Here is a 19,263-nt window from a genome sequence, read left to right as displayed (position 1 = left end):
GTGTTCTAAAAGTGTTCTGTCTCGGGATTTTATGCACACTGTTAGCAAAATTCTGCTGTGTAGAACAGCCAGTGAGAAACAGCCTGTGGTGGTCTCACTGCAAACGATTAATTGCCTGTGATAACAGTGAGGAGTCTGTATGGACTTGGCTAATAGGCATCAACTAGTGGTCTGAAGTTAGGTATAACAAAAACTGGTGATGTCAGAAGTTGTTTGATTGCACCAATTCTTCACTTCAAGAGAGATGGTAAGCACTGAGTTCTGATAAATTGGATGCTTTAGTTGAAGTAGCAGAGCACATTTTAAGGCAGGCGTTACAAGAAAGACCCTTTAGTTATAGTTTTAGAAATAGCTTTTCTGAGCTTGTAAATATTCCTTCTCTTTGTTATGCAAAGGTATATACTAAATGCTTTGGAAGACTCTTCGTCAGGCTGCAGGGTCTGTAGATTGGTCAGCACACTTGAAGGCATTCTAGCAGTAGAGCATCTTCCTGGGAGATAGATGATGGTGTGGGAGCTTGTTTATGGGCAAGAGTGGATTGCATGCCTGTGGTTTTGTGACTGCTTTGTTCCAAAAATGACACATTTTTAAGAAATAAATTATGTAACTTACCTAACTTGGTTGTCTTCCAGTGGGAAGCTGACTTGCAGGCTTGGAATTTTCCTGAGCCCTGGTCAAGGGAGAAAAAAAATGTAAGTTCACAGAAAGAGCATCTTTATCTCTGCTACTTCTAGAATTGAAAAGTGTATGTTTTTATATTTGATCAGTCACTTCAATCTCCCTGAACTGCCATTATGGTTTTCTGTGAAAGCCGACGAAAATAAAAATATCACAGACGAAAATAACATTCCCTCATGCTAAGTGTGGAACGTCTCAGTATGTATTTGGCACATCCTTTGAGGCTGTATCAACAACAGTCAGAAACAGGCTGGTGTAAGAGCCAAGCCATAAAAATGAACAGTTGAGGTGCGTTGTCCTGTGTCTTCCAGGACCTCTGACATGTACTGACTGAAAGAGATTCCACAATGCTCATAAGGTAAAATGATCATTGCACAGCTTCTAGTACGTACTGTCAAGGTCAAAGTCAGTTCTGCTAAACAAGCAAACTAAAACAAAAACCCACATGAAATTCTTGTTCTGTTGAAATTTGTCACAAAACCTGATAGTGAAGAGCAGATTTTTGGTTCTTTTTCAAATGTAATGTACTGTTTCTAAGTCTCTTCTGATGCACAGCAGTGAAAGATGTACATAAGGCACTTGTGGTATAAAAGAGCATCATGCAATCTTTTGGTGTGAAAGTGAACATCTAGCTGAAAACTCTGTGTATGTTCTTGGGCCCAAGGGACATTGTCTCTGATTATTATTCTTGCTAAAATCTCCTGCCTTAAAGACTACATTAATACTTAATGATATTTCTCTTTGGGGCAGACCATCATACAGTATACTTTCAACCTCTATGTTATGACATTTGGTGTATGCCTTCACAAGAAAGTCTTTGCTATGCTGCATAGAATGGTAACACCTTTTAATAACAAAAAGAAAACCTGAGGTCTGTAGGACCAACACAGCAGCGTTTATAGGATTGCAAGTGATGCATACCATGAAGACAAACTTCATTTTTCCCCGAGGCACCAGATGGCAGCATTTTCCTTCACACAGTGTGATCTCATCCTCTCAGATTCGCTCTGTCTGGGATCATCACCCTTTGAGGCTGTGGAAGCCACAAAGACCTCCACGGAACCAGACATTATCTATAATCACCTGCTTTCATTGTAGCTATGGGGTCACACTGATGTGGCCTGAAAACAATAGACCTTTTGGCTGTGCAGGCCTGACAGTCAATAGGAATCAGTAGCATACATGCACTTTAAAAATAACATACAGTAAATCTGTTTCCAAGCTCTACATTTTGCATACCTTCAGAATATTAAGTAGCATTCATGTTGATTTCCTTTTAGCTACCAGCTCTTTCCCATACACATGCATGTACAATGTAATTCTTATGTTCTTTTCTATCAATGCTGTATTCTTCAAATTTTCCAGTAATGTTTTCATTGCACACCAGTTATGCATCACTAGGCTCGTAAATTCTGTAGCAACCCCCCCCCAGTAATCTGAGGCAGGAGCTGAGGAGGAATTGCTGTAGTTCAGAACTTTGCAACCTACGCTTGCTTCTACAGTTACAGACATGGAGTGAAGTTTTGTGGGCTGGGAATTCTTTAGTCACACAGTCCTTGGTTCTCCTTTTTCCCTTCATCCTCATGTTTTTGCTTATAAATCTAAGGCTGCCTTTGCAGTGTGTTTTTGTCAGAGAAGAAAAATCATTAAGGTCAACTGTAACAAGTTGTATTCATAAGCCACCAACCTTGAACTATGAACCTGCAGCACCATGTGTATTCACTTGAGCTGTATGACTCTAAGCCTTCAACAGACAATAGAAAAGAAAGGGTATTTATCCAAAAAGGGGATGGATTGTAGAGGCCCAGAGGTTAAGGGAGGAGTAGCCCTGTTTTTTCATTAGTCTGCTGTCACTCCTCAGGGTTGCTGGTGTATCCGCTGTGATTAGTAAGTCTGCTAGTGCTTTACAAATGCTATGAGCTCAACAGTAGACTGTGTGCAGATTGTTTAATTTATGGACTTCTGACAAGCAGCCAACCATTTTTCTAAAGAACATACACAACAAGGGATTTTTTTACTTTTACAAATTTCAGCCAAATTCAGCATGAGTGTCATAGGACAGGGCCTGGATGGTAGACCATCTGCAACTCCACCCTTTCTCTTCTTAGTTAATACCAAAATTATCTATAAACAGGAAGGAGGGAGGGAGGAGCATTTCTCAAAGCTAGTCATGAGAACCCTGTATGATGAACACATTAAGCTGCGTAATCTGGAAATCAGTCCTAGTTTCTTCTGTTAAAATATTCTAACAAAAGGGTGAAATTCCCTCAGTATTTGTGTACTTTGTCACGCCAATTTCCTTCCAGTTCTGGATTTGCCTGTCCATTGGTTTCAGCTAATTTATGCCAATAAGACAGATTTAACTTGGCTGCCCAAGATGTACAAAATAAATGCAATACAACGATGTTGGAATCTCACTTGAAAGCTGAGCAGAATTTCATGACTTAAAGACAACTGTACACGTATGACCTCTAATAAAGAGGAAAATGACCTTCTAATAAAGGAGGAAAATTAAATACCTCTCTACAGTTCATAATGATTAATGGAAACCCTTGCACATGGTTGTTTTGCAAAATGGAAAAATAAATACTTTTTGTCTAATTATGCCACTGTAATTACTAACACCTTATCAGAGAAAGGAAAGCACTTAGCCAAGATGAGCTTTGTGAGAGGAGAGGAGATACTGAGAAGGTTTACAAAAAAAAGTCTGATATCACTCAGTATGGATTATTACAGCTTGCCATTATCTATTTTGGAACTGTGACAATTGACCAAAACATAAGGACTATAAATAGAAATGCAAGTAATATTAAGTACATGAGAAGAAAAAAGTGATATAATTTCGCACTCAGCAAATCTTTTATCTGGCATACAGCTGTCTTTGCAACTCCCTTTGCTCTTTTGGAGTATTTTTTGTGACTTCCCACTAAGGTACCTCTGCTGGTAGAGACTTAGGAACAGCACCATCTTTGTGAGCTTTGTTTCTTACTCAGTGGAGCTGGCTAAGATAGATGGTGTTAATCCTTTACACATGAAAGATGCAAGTATCCTCCTACACATACATTAGAGACGTTTGTTTGTTTTGTGATGTGTAAGTGCTATATATTGTTCACAGGCTCTATCTTGCATAGTAAGTGAAATTACTGTCGAAACAAGCTGATTAAATCTGTGATTTTCCCTTGCTGCAGTCCAGAATGAAGATATACCCAAGGGGGGAAATCGTCTGGCAGTATGCATAGCATATTAGCTTAAAGATTTTCATGGCACAGTAATGAAGGAGGTTTTTTTTAAGGCTTGTAAGGAAACATCCATGTTGTTTCCATGTACTGAGATACTGTCCTTAGAAGTATTGTAGTAGCAACACTGCCATCTTTCAGCTTGGCCTTCCCTCAAGGCAGGGGAATGGGGTTGGTCTGATATTTGATAGAATATAACTAGATATAGGGACACGTTTCCTTGTGTGTGTATATGATGCATACCATATATGGGGAGCATCCTCAAAATGCATGCCCTGCAAACAAAACCTTAGTGTTAGATTTTGATCCTCATTTTCCATTCCTATTCTGTAACATTCATCATATGGCATTAGCTAACCCTATTTTTCAAGGAAAGCAGTGACAGTTACTAATTGTATAGAATGTGGGAAAAGGAGGCTGAAGAGAACAGTTGCATAGGGAGAAAAGTGGTTGGGGAAGAGGTTAAAAAGATGTTCCCCAAAAGTGGGGAGAAGAAGGCATTTAGTTAGCAGGGACAAAAGATGATATACATGGTATAACCCTCTCACCTCCCCTTTTTTCCCAGGAACTGAACAATAACAAGTGTGTAAGAGTTTCTGCCACTAGGACTGTTACTGATATACTATGCTTAATTTCTCTCAGTGCTTATTGTTTGTTGGTTAGCTTGAGCCAAACCCATACAGGCATTGCAAAGAACCAGTGGTTTCTGTTCCAACCCAAATCATTAGCCCAGGCAGGTGTCCTGAGTTGATCTAAATTTTGCTCCTGTCAATACAATGAATTTAGGGATGTCCAAATACACCTTTACCAAGTAAAGGCAGAATTGTATAGGCAAGGAGGTTAATAATTTCTCCTTGCTTACTTTGTTTATCAGTTGGGGGAGGTGGTTTTTGTTTTGTTTCTTTGTTTAGGATAATACTTATATCTTCAGTGAGTGCAGGTTTTGTCTCCTTAGGAGCTGAATTACAGCTTGCCTCATCTCGGACATCCATGAGTCTTAAACATAGACCTCCTCTGCATCAACAGAAATGGGATGATTTCCACTGGACAGCAGTGAGTGAAAATGTTAAGTGGAATTGTATTTTTTATATTACTTGTTAGAAAAGGAAGATGGGGTAAATGGTGTTTACTCAATCAGTCCTCAGGTATAACAGAGTACCCAGTTCCACTTAAGTCATGATAGCAGAGGTAAGAAGCAATTCTCCTGGTTCCTTGTGATTGTTTACCCATAAACCGCAAAGGTCTTTGGTGGTTGGTGTGTTATTTCTTGCTGCTTTTAACCCTGGAGCTAGATTCACCAAGCTGCTACTTGATCCCTTCTGTGAAGACTCCAAGATGAGGCCACTAAGATGATCAGAGGGCTGGAGCACCTCTCCTATGAAGAAAGGTTGAGGGAACTGGGCTTGTTTAGCTTGGAGAAGGCTCTGGGGGGACCTCATTGCAGCCTACCAGTACTTGAAGGGAGTGTATGAACAGGAGGGGAAATGCCTGTTTACATGTGTTGATAGTGATAGGACAAGGGGGAATTGTTTTAAACTAAGATGGGGAGATTTAGGTTAGAAATTAGGAGAGAGTTTTTCACTCAGAGGGTGGTGAGGCATTGGAACAGGTTGCCCAGAGAGGTTGTGGATGCCCCATCACTGGAGGCATTCAAGGCCAGGCTGGATGCGGCTCTGGGCAGCCTGCTCTAGTGGTTGGCAACCCTACCCAGAGCAGGGGGGTTGAAACTAGATGATCTTTGAGGTCCTTTTCAACCCAGGCGATTCTATGATTTTGTAAATGAAAAAGTAAACTGCTAGGAGGTGAATGGCTGTTAATACCTGACATCTTGAAAGAAGTGAGGAGTTACTGGAACAAGGCAGAATGCTAAGTGGTCACACATGTGGGCGTGTCTTTACCTTTCCCCATGAGGTATCTGAGCGGATGCAGGGTCCCAGGTGACACTGTAGTTGGTGTGTCTAGTTAAACTTTAAATGGACAATTTGTCTAGCTGGCACAAAGGAGTCCTTCAGCTCAAGGGATTTAACCAAACTTCTGGCTTAATTAGGAAAAGATTAACTATGTCTATGTTTAAACATCTGAATCGTGGATAAAATATTTCCTCTGTTGCACAGCTCAAACGTACAATCCCTTTTGTGTACCACAGCAGGAACACTCAGCAGACCTTCACTCAGTGCACATACGACCAAAGACTAAGGGAAAGCGCCTCAGCCCCAAATAGAAGTGGACTTCTTTCTGTCTTATGTTTGCCTGTTTACTTCCCTTCAGGTGACATGCAGGCTCTTCTCTCGAGGCAGGCGCCTCTCCTCTACACGTCAGGCTGCTGGGCGCCGGTAACGGGCAGAGGAGGGCGGGGGCAGCCCTGAGAAGAGGGGGAAGAAGAAAGGCACAAGGCGCGGCGGGTGTCTGCCAGGAGGAGCAGGATTTTTGTCTGAGGAGGGGGAGGCACATAACTCTCCGCCTGACTCCACGGGACCCCGAAACTGCTAAAAGTCAAGCTAATAGCCCACAAATACATTGAAAAAAACAACTGCAACCCAGAGAGAGCGCGGGGACAGCGTCGGGGCGGTGCGTTGCCGCCCAGCCGAGGGAAGAGGGGCGGCGAGCTGCTCCGTGAGAGACCGCTCCCTCCGCCCGCCATTACCGAACCCCCCCGGTGGGCCAGTCCGGCCGGGGCAAACCCAACCACGGGAGCGGCGGGGGCCGCAGCCAGCCAGAGGGAGGAGGAGGAGCCGAGGGCGGGAGGGAGGAGGCAGCGCTGGCAGCCGTGCGGGGAGGGGGCACTCGGTGCCGCGGAGGAGGAGAAGGACTAAGATGGCCACCAGCCGCCGCGGGGAGCGGCCCTGCTCCCTCCGCCCCGCCTCGCTCGGCCCGGCCCGGCCTTGATGGGGCCGCGACGACCCCGGCCCCAGTGCGCTGCAGCGGTGCCTCCCGCCGGAGCCCGCTTGGGCCTCAGCGGGGGAGCCGCCCTCTGGGCCCGGCCCGCGGCCCTTCGCGCCGCGCCGTGAGCGAGATCAGCTGCGGAGACGAGCGGAGGGGCCGCCCGCTGCTCCCTCCCCGCCCCGGCGGGCAGGGCCGAGCCCCCCGCCGCCGCCCGGTGAGTGCCCGCCGCCGCCCGGGCCCCGCCGCTTTGTTGTGCCGCCGCCGGCCCCAGAGGGGCCCCCCGCCACCTGCCGGCTCGTTCGGCCCGGCCGCAGGCCGTGGCGGCCGCCCGCTCCCCGGGGATGCCGGGGCGCAGGTAGCCTCGGCCCCCGAGTGCTGCCGCTGCGCGGGCTGTGCCCCCTGCTCCCAGCCCCCGGCCCCTTTCCATTGCGTTTTTATTGCCGTGTTCCCTGCCCGCTGGGCGGAGGGAGGCGCGCGGGGGTCTCCGGCGGGGCCCCGGCCTGCGGGGCCCTGAAGGGAGCTCGACGGCGGCGCTGGGCCGCTCCGGCGGCCTTTGTTGTGCCGGGGGGCGGCGGGCCTTCCCCCTCGTTTTGTTTTAATTTATTTATCTGAAGACCGTCTCCGACCCCTGCGCCCCGAGGTGCGACAGTCGGAGCCCCCGGCGGCCGGCTGTGGGTACCGGGGGGCTGTGAGGGGCTGAGGGGCCGGCTGCCCCCCTGCGCGTGGGGTTTGTTCACCCCTCGGGGAGATCCACATAACTGGTGCGGTTTGCCTGGAGCCCACTTGGTAACTTTGGGTGCCGAGTCCCCGCGTGGTGTTCACCTTGAAAGATTAGGACTGTGGTTTCCTGCTGCGGTTGTGGGTGACAGTGTAGAGAGAGGCAGATGTAGATAAGAAACAGCGCAGAGAGCTGAATGTGTTTCTTTTGACCTGTAGTTTTATGAATGGCCCAAATGCCATTTGGGTAATGAGAACGACTCCCAAGGATTCTGCTGGGGACCTGTTAGTTTTGGGCTTTTTTACTAAGTGAGTTTTGGTTATTTGTCATTGTAAGATTCTGACAAGGTCTCTGCATACTAGAAGATTAATTTTTACATGGAAAATGGTAGGTTTCCTCTTAGGAGAAGTCAGTTTTGCACACTGCATTAAATAGGAATGATTGGCTAACTTGTAAACTTCGCCATAGCTGCGTGCATGTCCCTGTGCCCATTACAAGTGTGCGACAGACCTCCCTAGTGACAGTTTCCAAAAAGTGGTGGCTGGAGAGAGTTCATCACCTAAGCTGCCCCATAGCAGCTGTACAGCTACGTGAGGTTTCTGCAGTCATGGCCTCCTATGAATCTAGGCTGGTTCTGCAGAAAGCCAACGTGATGGCATCTGTGGCACTTTTTGGTGGTGTGCCAGATAATGCAAGCAGTGGTACCTTGAGGTTTACTATGTGTAGAGACTGTACGGTTTGCGTGAACTGGTGTTTCTGCAGTATTTCTCACATCCTGTGTAATTCTGGTAGACTCGTAGCACTAGAAAATATGAAACGGGTTTATTGCTACCTGAATTGGCTAATTGCCGTAAGACAAGTAACTCCTTACTTATGTTTTTAGACAGGTATGTTTATAAATGCAAATACTTTGTGGAATTCCTGGCTTTCGTACTAGAAATGTGCAGCTGTGTTAATACAGCATTTTGCTCAGTGTTCCTGATAAAGAAGTGCTGATAATCTAATTTTGGGTGCAGATTTGGATCAGGAGCGGGAATCTCTGCACTCCTGTACTGTGGATCTGTTTACTTCCACTAGAGCCAGCTCTGCAATACTGGATAATGTTGATAGTAAAATATTTGGGGTAGAAGAATGCTGGAAATACCTAAGGTGCTAGAGCAGACTATCTGTCAGTGAATGGTGTTCCATAGTTTGGTATGTTTTGGCCAGAAGCTGGACCCGTTTGTTTGCTTTTCCCATTTGCCACTTTTAGCCTGGAGTAGAAGTGTTGTGTGGTTTGGGTCATATGGCTACAGTTACATTGCAGTTCTTAGTAAGCTGATGACATACTCAACTCAAATTGAAGCAAGGTCAGCATAGTGGTGCTGTGATACTTAATATCTTCAGCACACATTTAAAAATGTATTACAGTATTTCTATCTCAAGGTTTAAGTGAGAGTTCATCTTTCTAGTCGACTGTTTACTCTCTTGCAGTTTTGCGCATCAAGATCGGCCACTCTATAGTATTGTGTTGTATCACTACTGTGGAAAGGAAGCACTCTCATCTCTTGCTTTGAGAACACCAATGAGAAGGTAGTAATAAAAAAAAATCGTAATGTTTTCAACCTGGAAATAACAAATGTAATTTAGGAAGCTGCGTTATGTTGTTTCATCGTGCTGCCTGTATCAGCTGAGAAGGTACCCTAACATCCCTCTGGGTAGGTATGAAAGCCTGGCTATTTAGCTCTGGGTTACTGGAGCGCAACTGTCAGAAGTAGCATACATGGCAAACTTGTCTTCAGGATGCACGGATGCGTGTTGTTATTGGAAGACTTCAGCAACTTATTTCACATCTGCAAGCCTCCCTTTAACTATATCCTAGTTTTCTTCAAGGGTAAAAATTCTGGGATGCTTACTGTGCAGAGAACATGATGAGCGTGGGTTAGACGTTCTGCTTACTGTTTGAAATGCTCAGGACTGTCATGAGACTTCAGTAATTTTGGAGATCCAGCTGTATTTCACCTCCCAGACATTGACATTAAGTGTTTTGTAGGGTTGGGTCACGGGGTTTTACTTGGGTTTCTGAAGGTATACTAAGCAGTTATGCAAAGAAAAGCCAGTAGTGTGTCCCTTGTAAAATTCCTGCAGAGCTAATGTGCAGATGCTGATTAGCAGTTTTTTTCCTGTTTGTAAGTGATTTGAAGTTCCTATTGCAAAATACTGGAAATATTGGCTCAGCAGTGGCCTCTGACTTACAGGACTTCCTGCTCTAAGGAAGTCTTATATCATTTGTCCAAAATAAACATATTTTTGAGAGGAGGAGGGGGGATTACTGTTTACTGTGAGAAACTGTTTATCTTGGTCTTAATGTACCTTCCAGTGCTCACCTTTCTGACAATTAGAACTGCGGAAGCGTCTTTTTACAATGTTACCATAACAAAACTTGCATTTTGAAATGGTAAATTGAACCTGTTATTGGTCCATAGTACAGCTTCCATGTATGTGTGTGGGGTAGAAAATTGATTTCTGCGCAGCTTTATAATAAAGCTTTTAATTTCACCAGTTTGCTCATTTTTTTCTTTCTTTTTTTTTATTTTTTTGGGTTGTTGCTAACGGCAGTAGTAAAGCATTTGAAATGTCCGGCTTGTGACAAATACTTACAGTGTTCATTGCTTCAAATTGTTGGCAATGCTGATTTTTTACAGAAAATACTTTTCGGTATTTTCAGAAAACGTATTTTGAAGGAACTACAACATTGGTCATAACTAAACTTTTGCATGTCACACTCGTGTAGGACTGGCACATCTCCTTGAAGAGGCTTCATTAACTTTGTACTCTGTTTTTGCAGTTTTCATCTTGAAATAAACGTTTGCACTCTTGTATTGCTACTGTTGACTTCTTTTTGACATTTTATGTCCTGTTGCTTGGCTATTCACACCTTGTTCGGTAGGATAATACATGACATAATTATAAGGCTCCTATAAATACTTGTCTGCGGGGCAGCTGATTAAAACAATATAGATGGCGCCGTTTCCTGCATTCTTGTTTGACTCTGTGCAAAAGCATCTGGTGCTATACATGAAATTCTGCTAGCCACTTGTCTCTCTTTATCTGTAGTCATCGGTGTGGGCTTGAGAGCAGCATCTTGGCTCAGGTGGTAGCACAGGGGTGACCCCACAAACTTTGCAAGACTGAATATGCTTTGGGTGGCCAGGTCTTCCACGCATGTGCCTGGCAAAGACCCTATGTTTTGCTTTGCAGTACGTCAAGCTTTTGCTTGCTGGCTGTGCCCCCTGTTCTCCTGTGGTGTTACAGCTCAGTGTGTACACCACCTTTCTTGACACTTGCAGATAATGGAGTACGTGCAGGCTGTCTGCGGTTGGGTCACCTGTCAGATGAGGGGGACAACGATTTAAGCAAAGCTAGAAGATCTGTAGTGTAGTTGTTGCATATCTTTCTTGATCTGTAATCTAAATTATACTGTATCAGAGCTTTAGAGGTGAAGGATAAATGGCAAATAGCATATAAAAACTGTTGGGTTGGTACTGTAACATTTTCTGATTAGAAATGTTATTTAACCCTGTTGTGTTTTAGAGTCATGTAATAAAAAAGAATTTTTTACGAGTGGTGAAGGGGGAATGACCTTCATGTGCACGTGGACTTCAGTTGGATTATCTGAAGCGTTAAACCACATAACCGTGAGCTGTGGGAGCTGGGCTTTTCTGCTTGGTCTTTGACCTAGCCAAGGGGTACCGGAGGGCTGTTGGACATTGCGTCCCTCCCAGCTCAGTGTGCCTCCTGTTCCTGAGGGCTCTGGTTAATCAGAAGCCTCTCTCTAGAAGCTGCTAGAAAAGCGGACTCAATGACGGCAGCTGGTGGGGAGGTTGCACCTTCGCTCAGGTGTTGCTCTCCATCAGGAAGGGGCTCACACTGATGGGGCTTGTGGCCTGCACCATGGCTTGCGGAAGAGGGGCAAAGCTCAGCTTTGTCCAGTGCCTGCAGAGAAGGAAGAACAGGTCTCGCTCCTTTTTCTATGGAATTTGCTCAAAATTGTCTGGGAGATGTGGTTTTGTGTTTGTTGTTTTTCCTCAAGTCTTTTGTGACTGATGGTTTCTTACACGTCTTGTTTTCTGTCACAAACAGCATTGGGGCAAAATTTCCTGATTTCTGTTCTGAGTAGAAGTGTGCAATTTTATTTATTTATTTATTTTTTAAATTGTGCTGGTGTTCTTGGAGTCTTGATAACAGCAGGGAACCTTTTTTTAATTTTTTTTTTTCCCAACATGTCAAGCAACGTTGAGTGTGGAAGTAGGACCCTCCATATTGAGATTTGGAGGGGAAAAAAGCTTGGCATTTAGGTGAAATTGAATTGCTCCCGTGTGAGCTAGACATCATCTTTTAGGTTCTTTTAAGGGAAACTAGCTTTGGTTGTTTTTTTTAGTTTTGGTGTTTCATCAATGTCCTGTGCAGGATTTCTGCCTGTCTTATGCATGTGACTACAAATGTTCTTGTCGTATTGCAGAGTAGGAATAAATTGCAGAACTTGCTGTCGCATGTGTAAAAAAGGATCTTTCTGATGTTTTGAAAGCAACAATGTGCTGTTGTGCTTGGAAAGAGTAAATGCATACAAGAAATGAACGATGAGTTAATTCTGAGTGGTATGAAAGCACATTGCTTTAAATTTGGGGGTAGACATTAAGGAATATAGGAGCAAGGTATGACATGAATGCATTTCAATTATGGCAACAAGACATGCATGTATAGTTCTTGTACTTCTGCAAATATTATTATTTAAATGCCATGCATCTTATTACAACACAACAAGGAAAAAGCTCTGAGCAGGGTGGCTAACTTAGTGTGTAGACAGTAATAAATTTGAAAACAAGTCAAAGAAGTGGATTTTCCAGATATTCTTATTTCATCTCTTTCTCACTTGCTCTAGAGAAACTACATATGACGCTAGAAGTATCTAAGAGTCCAACTCTTTCAGATTGGATGGGTATATAGCAGTTGTATGCCTAATTTAAGGTTCTTATTTCAATTGTTCTACTAATACTAATTTAGAGAAGTCAGACCCTTTAGAGCTTTCTTTTGCCTATTTTTTTTCCAGCAGCTTACTAGAATAATTCCATAGCTGGTGGAAGAAGTTGTTCCCTTTCTTGAATCATCCATTTCCTCTCCAATGGACATAGCAGCTTTTGTTTTGCATCTGTCTGAAGCTTTGTGGTGAAAGGTTTCAGAGCAGGGGGAGAATTACCAATATCAGTGTTTAATTCAAAGCTGCTGTGACAAATTAGCCAATGCATAAAGACAAAACCTTCAGCACTGATCATTTTGTAGTAAAGTCTCAGGTACGTGTCTAGCAGTGGGATAGGTTCCTGCATCATTCTCTGATGTTTTTTAGGGTTCTTTGCTTTTGGGAAAGTGACCGGAGTAAGAAGGTGGATCAGGAGCTCTTGAGCAAAATGTTTTTCTGGCTTCATCTTGCACTGCAGGCAGTGGTATCACAATACATTAAGTATTAGATAAAAAACTTATTTTTTATCCCTGGGTAGTTCTACCTGGATTGTCTTATCTCTCTGTCTGTTATATCTCTTCCAGTATCGCTTTGCCAGATGGACTGTGGGTGCAAATGAATCATGCTTTATGTTCTTAAATTTCCAGATGTATTATTTTTCCAGTGAAGTCGTTACAAATCTTGTTATAATTCAAAGCAGGTTAAATTGGTTTGTGTAAAGCAGTAGCTGGCGGTGTGTTTCTGCAGAAGGTGGGCTGAATTTGAATGCCACTGTGAGAAATAGATGTTGCTTGCTGCCCTCAGCTCTTTCCAAGAACCAAAATGTAAGCTAACAGATGAGCTGTATTAGAAGGGAGGGAGTTGGTACAGCAGGAGTTTTCTAAAGTTTGTGCTTGGTTACTTGGCACTGTAGGTGTATCCCTTACTTAAATAAGCTGACATTGTGGAAAGAGGAAGAGAATTTGCAGGGCTAAGAGAATGCTCAGGGTGTCCAGAAAGCACATGGTATTAAAAAAAGAAAAAAAAAATGTAAAAAAACAAACAAACAACGACAACAAAAAAGAACACATACCTAGAGACTGCACGTGCTTTTCAATCAAAAAGAAGACAAAATATCAACTTGTCTTGGTAGGAGAACTTCATAAGAAGAGATTTCGAGTGCTTGGATGATGGAAAATGCCAGAAGGGAGAAGGACTGTTTAGAATACCTGAAGGGGGTACAGCTAAGATAAATCAGGTAGAAGTGTGCTTGGCAGAATCGATCTCTGTTCCTGTCCGAGATTTTTTTAGACTGGTTTGCAGTACTGCTGTTTGAGTTGTTCATAGTAGGTCTTCTGTACTGCGCTGGTGGAAGCTCTTTTTGCTTTTGGCTTTATTCAGAGAGCCTTTCAGTGGCCATGATGGTTTACACTGCTCCTGCACCCTGAGTGCAGAAAACTGGTGAGGGCGATTGTTACTGTATCATGCTCAGAAGTTATCCTTATTTTTTTGCGGAAACGAAACAAAGCGGATGTCTGAGGATAGCCAGGAGAGTAATGGGAATAAGGAGCTGGGAATTTTCAGTTCCCTCAGGCTGCATATTGTGAGCCCTGTTATCTGTTCAAGTTGTCTTACTGTTGAACCAGGGCCTCACTGTTCTGACAGTGGAATAATCTTATAAGACCTTTCTTCTTCCCCGGTTTGTTTGTTTTAGTGCCAAAACCTGTTGAAACTTGATGGAGTGGGAGAGGGTGGGCTTTAGTGTTCTGACTTGGGAACAGGAAAGAAGACGGCTTTCGCTGCAAGCTGATAATAATAGAACAGCCGCTCTCTACTGTTTCTGCACCAAGACTCACCTCCGTACCATTCAGAGTGCCACGTGTGGTCTTAGGCCTCCTCTCTGCAACTGCGTTCTTGCCGGGAGTTATTTATTTCTAATGGCATTTTATGGAGGTCCTCAGGTCTTCATTAGAGAGCCAGGGATGAGATCAAGGCCCTGCTTTGTATTTGCATGAGTGCACGCAGTATAGAATGTACCACATGGTAGAATGACAAACAAAGCAAATGGAGTGCATTTCTTAACGTAAAAGTTTAGCCTTTTGATGTTCTCTGGGTTGCTAACCTAAGAGTTGGTACGTCACGGTGCAGACCCTAAGTTGTGAGATTTGCTTAAGCAGTGGCTTTTAAAGCATCGCAAACGTGGAATAAGTTACTTTCCTTTTTGTCTTTTGAGCCTTGAGCATGCAGTTTGCAAGTTTTCCCCGCAACCCTGAGAGCTAGAACAGATTTGGTATATTCTCATGGCAAGATGCTAGGAGTTGGGCCGTGGCACTTACGAGATTTAGAAGGATATGGTCAGAGCTGGCAATGGTCTTGTTACCACTGGTTTCCCATCTTGAGAAAGTAACAGAGAAGTGAAATTCATTTTATTGGGGAGTTTCTTTGGGTTTGCAGAAGAAAGGATGCATCTTTGAACAGACAAAAGTAAACAATCTTTATAAACAGTGACATGGAATAGGCATATAAATAGTTTAGGTAATGTATCACAGTTTAAATGCTTGTACTTGAGTCAGTAGTTCTGCAGTGAGCTACCATAGAAACGTAAAACCAAGTGGATATGATCTAAGAAGATGCTAATTTGCTTGTTAATTAGGTTTGCAAAAGTTTCTTTTCACAGCTCTGAGTTGTGAAGGAGGATAAGCTAGTGAAGAATGTTTAATTTAGGATTTCAGTGGGTCATGAGGTAACCAGGGAGTCTCTTTCCGAGCTTTTCAGTGTTAGAGTTGAAAAGTAGAGCGGCAACGCTTGTTACTCTGACCATAGTAACTTTTGGAGACAGAAATATTTTGCTTTCAGTTTCTTACCAGGAACGTAACCATGTTTCTAGCAGTGTTGGATCAGGGTTAAAAAAGAAAACTCTTTCCTTGCTGTCAGTTAGAAATCCTTTGCAATTTCACTGGGGATACCTCCACACTTAAGGAGAAAGAAGTCTGGATGTGCTTGTGTTAGAACTGGGTTTCCTTGTTCTTTTGCCTAGGCTCTTGGTGTGAATTGGCAGAGCCTAGTGGTCAGTTAAACCACCGACAGCTATAACACAATTTTATTTCAGTGAAACACGTGTACATGTATGTGCATCAAATGCACACAGTGATCTGATTTTTTTTTAATGAAAGCAGAGGAGGTGTATGTATTTACAAATCACATCCTTGGAAGAACATTTTCAATCAAAGTGTGTGTGTCTTTAAATTGTTTTTCTTTTTAAAATGAGATCTGGACAGCATTTCATCACAATAGTTGATGTGTCTCTTGTAGCTCGGATTCAGCATGCAACATACCAAGATGCGGCCTTAGCATCCTGTGGCACAGGCAGAACCAATCTGAAAGATGAAGGCTGTCCTTGTCTTTCCCACCCATGCTCTCTTACATCATTGCCTAGGAAAGTGGAGGAATGAGGCTGAACTTGCAGCCTGTGGGTTTCTATAAGGACAAACGTTTCAAATGAAAAAGATAAAAGCCAGTAACAGTACAACGCACAAGAACGAGCTTATCTCAATTGTTTAAAAAAAAAAAAAAAAGTGGTAATATCTTTAGTAGCTGTTCATGTTGAGAGGATTTCAGATCAGGTCTGTCCCCTTGCTTTATGCTGAGGGTTGTGGTGGAGAAGCGGAGATCCTTAAGTGCAGACCTGCTTGTGGTCTGCCTTTTGTAGCAGTCTGCTCTGAACGCTGCCTTTGAGTAGGAAGGAGGGGGAATTCCCGTGCCTCAGACAGTCCAGGGTCCCTGTTGATGGACATGTGTTTTTTTTGCTTTGGGTTCATTTTCCAGTAGTTCCATGTCAGGTTACCACAGAAGTTAACCTGCCTGTAAAACTATTACGATAAAGGACCCAACGTTGTGTCCAAAACCAGGCAGTATCCCTTGTTCTCTAGTTGTCTGTAGTCTGTGAGAGAAGGGATGTTGCTTTTAGGAGCTTTATTGAAACAGTGTCTGCACAGCTGTTTCTGTGCATAGTAGTACTAAGTGGCACCAGATTCGGCTCCAGTTTGACAGTGTTTCTTTGTGTGTGTGAAGAGAGAGAGGGATGTAGGCAGTTTTTGTATTGTTATTTCTCTTTCACAGGTGGCCTTTATGAAGTTGTTCTTAAAAGTGTGTTTAAAGAGGTACAGTGAACTTCTTGCTGCCTCCAAAAATGCACTTAGAGGTAACGTTCTGTCTTGGGCATTGTCCAAAATGCATGACAAACCACTACTTTTTAAGAGTCCTATTTTCTCTTTTAATCTAAAATTTATTTTGCTCCGTTGTTCTGAGAGGATCTCTGCAGTATCTCTGGGTGTCAGGAATGTGGTGAAGGGTTTATTATGGCATCAGCAATGGGGCAAGATTTTCCCTCAACAGACTAAGCGCTGCTGTGTTTGAACGCTGGTCTTTATTACGTGCTTGGAGGAAGGGCTTGACTTCATCACATTTTACCTGTGGCAGCTTCCACGCGCTAGACAAATTTTGACTGGGAGATGTAGTGCTGCTTGGAGCAGGCTGCTTGCTGGGGTGTTGTAGCTGAGCTTTTAGGGACTGCCGGCCCCACTCTTTAGAGCTAGTGAGAAGTGATGGTGGTGGCGGGTGTGAGGGAAACTTTTTCGTTGGTTTAAGTAGCAGATGAAGATGGGGATCTTTCAGGTGGACTGCAAAGGTCTTTGGCAGTTAGGTGTGGGGGGGGGGGGGGGAGTCACTTGTTTTTTCATACTTTTTTTTTTAAATGATAGTAAAGGTAGCAAGACGCTCTGTTGTTTGATGGGTTTCGGAGTACCGGATGTTGTACTGTACCTGTATGTCACCGTGGGACCTGTGACTGACCTGTGGTTAGCCTTGTGCTGCGGCTGCTCTTCAGAAGGCTCTGTCTTGGTGGTGAGAGCGAGCACCTGGCTGTGATAGTGTCCATGACATCCCAGCGCTGGCTGAGGTGAGCCTCACTGTAAGCTAGCACAGCATGTGAAGGGCTCTTACCTCTGAGGGGGAAGGAGGTTGCCTTTGTGAGTTTAAGCAAATAAACTATAAACTATATGTCCTTTGACCCTTTTACTTTGCTCAGGGTTTACGCTCATAGGGATGAGCATGTAGTTAATCAGTAAGGGGGCGGAGGCTCAATCAGGAACTCTTGGACTTGACTGAAAGTTGAGTATTAACTTCAAAAATAGGAATAGGAACATGGGTCAGAATTCGTATTGCTCGTTGAAGCATTCACTTGCATTTGGCAAAATCAGTCTCTGAATAACCCAGGTTTCTAGAAGAGCTCTATTGCTCAGGATTTATGGGTGGTCTTGGTAGCTCGGAAGATAAAAAAGCACAGTGGGTACACAGCAGCATTTCCGTGTTCATATATGAAAACTGTTCTCCAGCACTTTCTGTAGACAAATAGCTTCTTTTCCTGGTTTACGTGAATAGAAAATGGAGGCCTGAGAAAGACCTTTATTCTTTGTCTGTTAATTTCCCACTAATACAAGTATTGCTACCATTTACATATACTGGGCAAGAGGGGTTTGTGTGCGGATACACTGAAAAATTTTGTAAAATTGTCCTTTTTGTTCTTTCTCTTGTGTTAATGACTATTGACATGGCCACAACCATTTTGCTAGTTAACAAGTAAAATCTAGCAATCAAAAGTAAAAATGGTAGAATAAATCCCTTCTCATGATGCCCCCTCCCCCCTTTCCATTTCTTTGGTTATTTAAAATTAAGTATTTTTGTAGGAACTGAACAAAAATGCAGAGCGGCAAGCAAATGCTAAGGCTGTAGGATTCTCTTCTCATGTCTGTCAGTTGATTGTAACTCTGAGCACTTGGTTAAAAATGCAGTTTAGTGTTTCTCTCCAACTCTCTCATCAAGTACTGTCAGAATAAAGCTTAGACAGACTGAACAGTGTCAACAGAGAAGAACGGCATTGCTTTGGTGCTCAGAAACATACTTTTCCAGGCTTTGCACATCAAGGAAATAATACAGTATGGTATGTTGTTAGTCTGACAGTGGCCACTAGCAAGTGGTTCGCAGGATCGAGGAAGGACAGCTTTTGTGGCTGATAAATGAAATTGTTTGTCTGCAGGGGAAGCTGCTGCCTAAGCAACCTGTCTCCTCAACACATGAGGATTTATGGTTGTTTTTAAAGCTGTTGATTGGAGGTATGGCAGCATTCATTGTGTCCAGTAAAAGAGTAATGCTTTTCCCTAATGATAGCAAACTCTGCAAAAGCGGTAGTGAGTTTCATTACACATGTTTATTCTGATTTATCCTTCCTGCTTTCCATTTTCAGTGTCTCCCTCTTCTATTTATGAACTGGCAGTCTATGGCAGGATACATCTGTACGTGATTTTGTGTGTTGCGTTAATGCCCCTTCAGTCTGTCTCTCACAGAGACATCCTGGTCGTCTCTTCTTCCCTTGTTCTTTTTTTATTTCTATGCTCAAGTATTCTGATGTCAGTAAGGTTCTGATTCTTCTCTATACTGTTTGTAATGAATCTTCCTGAGATAGGATTCCCAAAATGTAGCAGTATTTTAAACAGGGCTGGGAAGAAGATGGCTAAATTTCAGGGTTGGCGGCTGGCTCATGCTAAAAATAGAACGCTGTCTCAAAATATATCCCGCTTAATAGCTTATTCTTATTTTCTGCTGTTTGTTGTGTAAGGCCTCAATCTACATCTCGGAGTCTTAGGTCTGCGTCTTGAAGAATAACTAGCTCAGCGTAAGTTACATGTTTTTCAATAAAATGACTTGGGAGATGGGAA

The 19,263-nt window shown here is 43.4% G+C and overlaps 1 protein-coding gene across 17 annotated transcripts in view; it reads left to right on the top strand.

The window, feature by feature from the left end:
• The window catches only part of WDFY3 (WD repeat and FYVE domain containing 3), a 187,925-nt gene that overhangs the window by 10,225 nt on the left and 158,437 nt on the right, over positions 1-19,263 (top strand). For 13 of the 17 annotated variants that reach the window (XM_080589088.1, XM_080589087.1, XM_080589101.1 and 10 more), the window contains exons 2-4: positions 633-692; positions 4,870-4,979; positions 6,183-7,011. The gene's annotated coding sequence lies outside the window, so the exon portion shown is untranslated. The other 4 variants (XM_080589095.1, XM_080589096.1, XM_080589094.1 and 1 more) reach the window with 4 other exon arrangements.

The sequence above is a fragment of the Anser brachyrhynchus genome, assembly GCF_964034855.1.
Source record: "Anser brachyrhynchus genome assembly, chromosome: 4".
NCBI lineage: Eukaryota > Metazoa > Chordata > Aves > Anseriformes > Anatidae > Anser > Anser brachyrhynchus.
The sequence above is the reverse complement of the archived record's forward strand: the minus strand, read 5'-3'. Positions and strand labels throughout refer to the sequence as shown.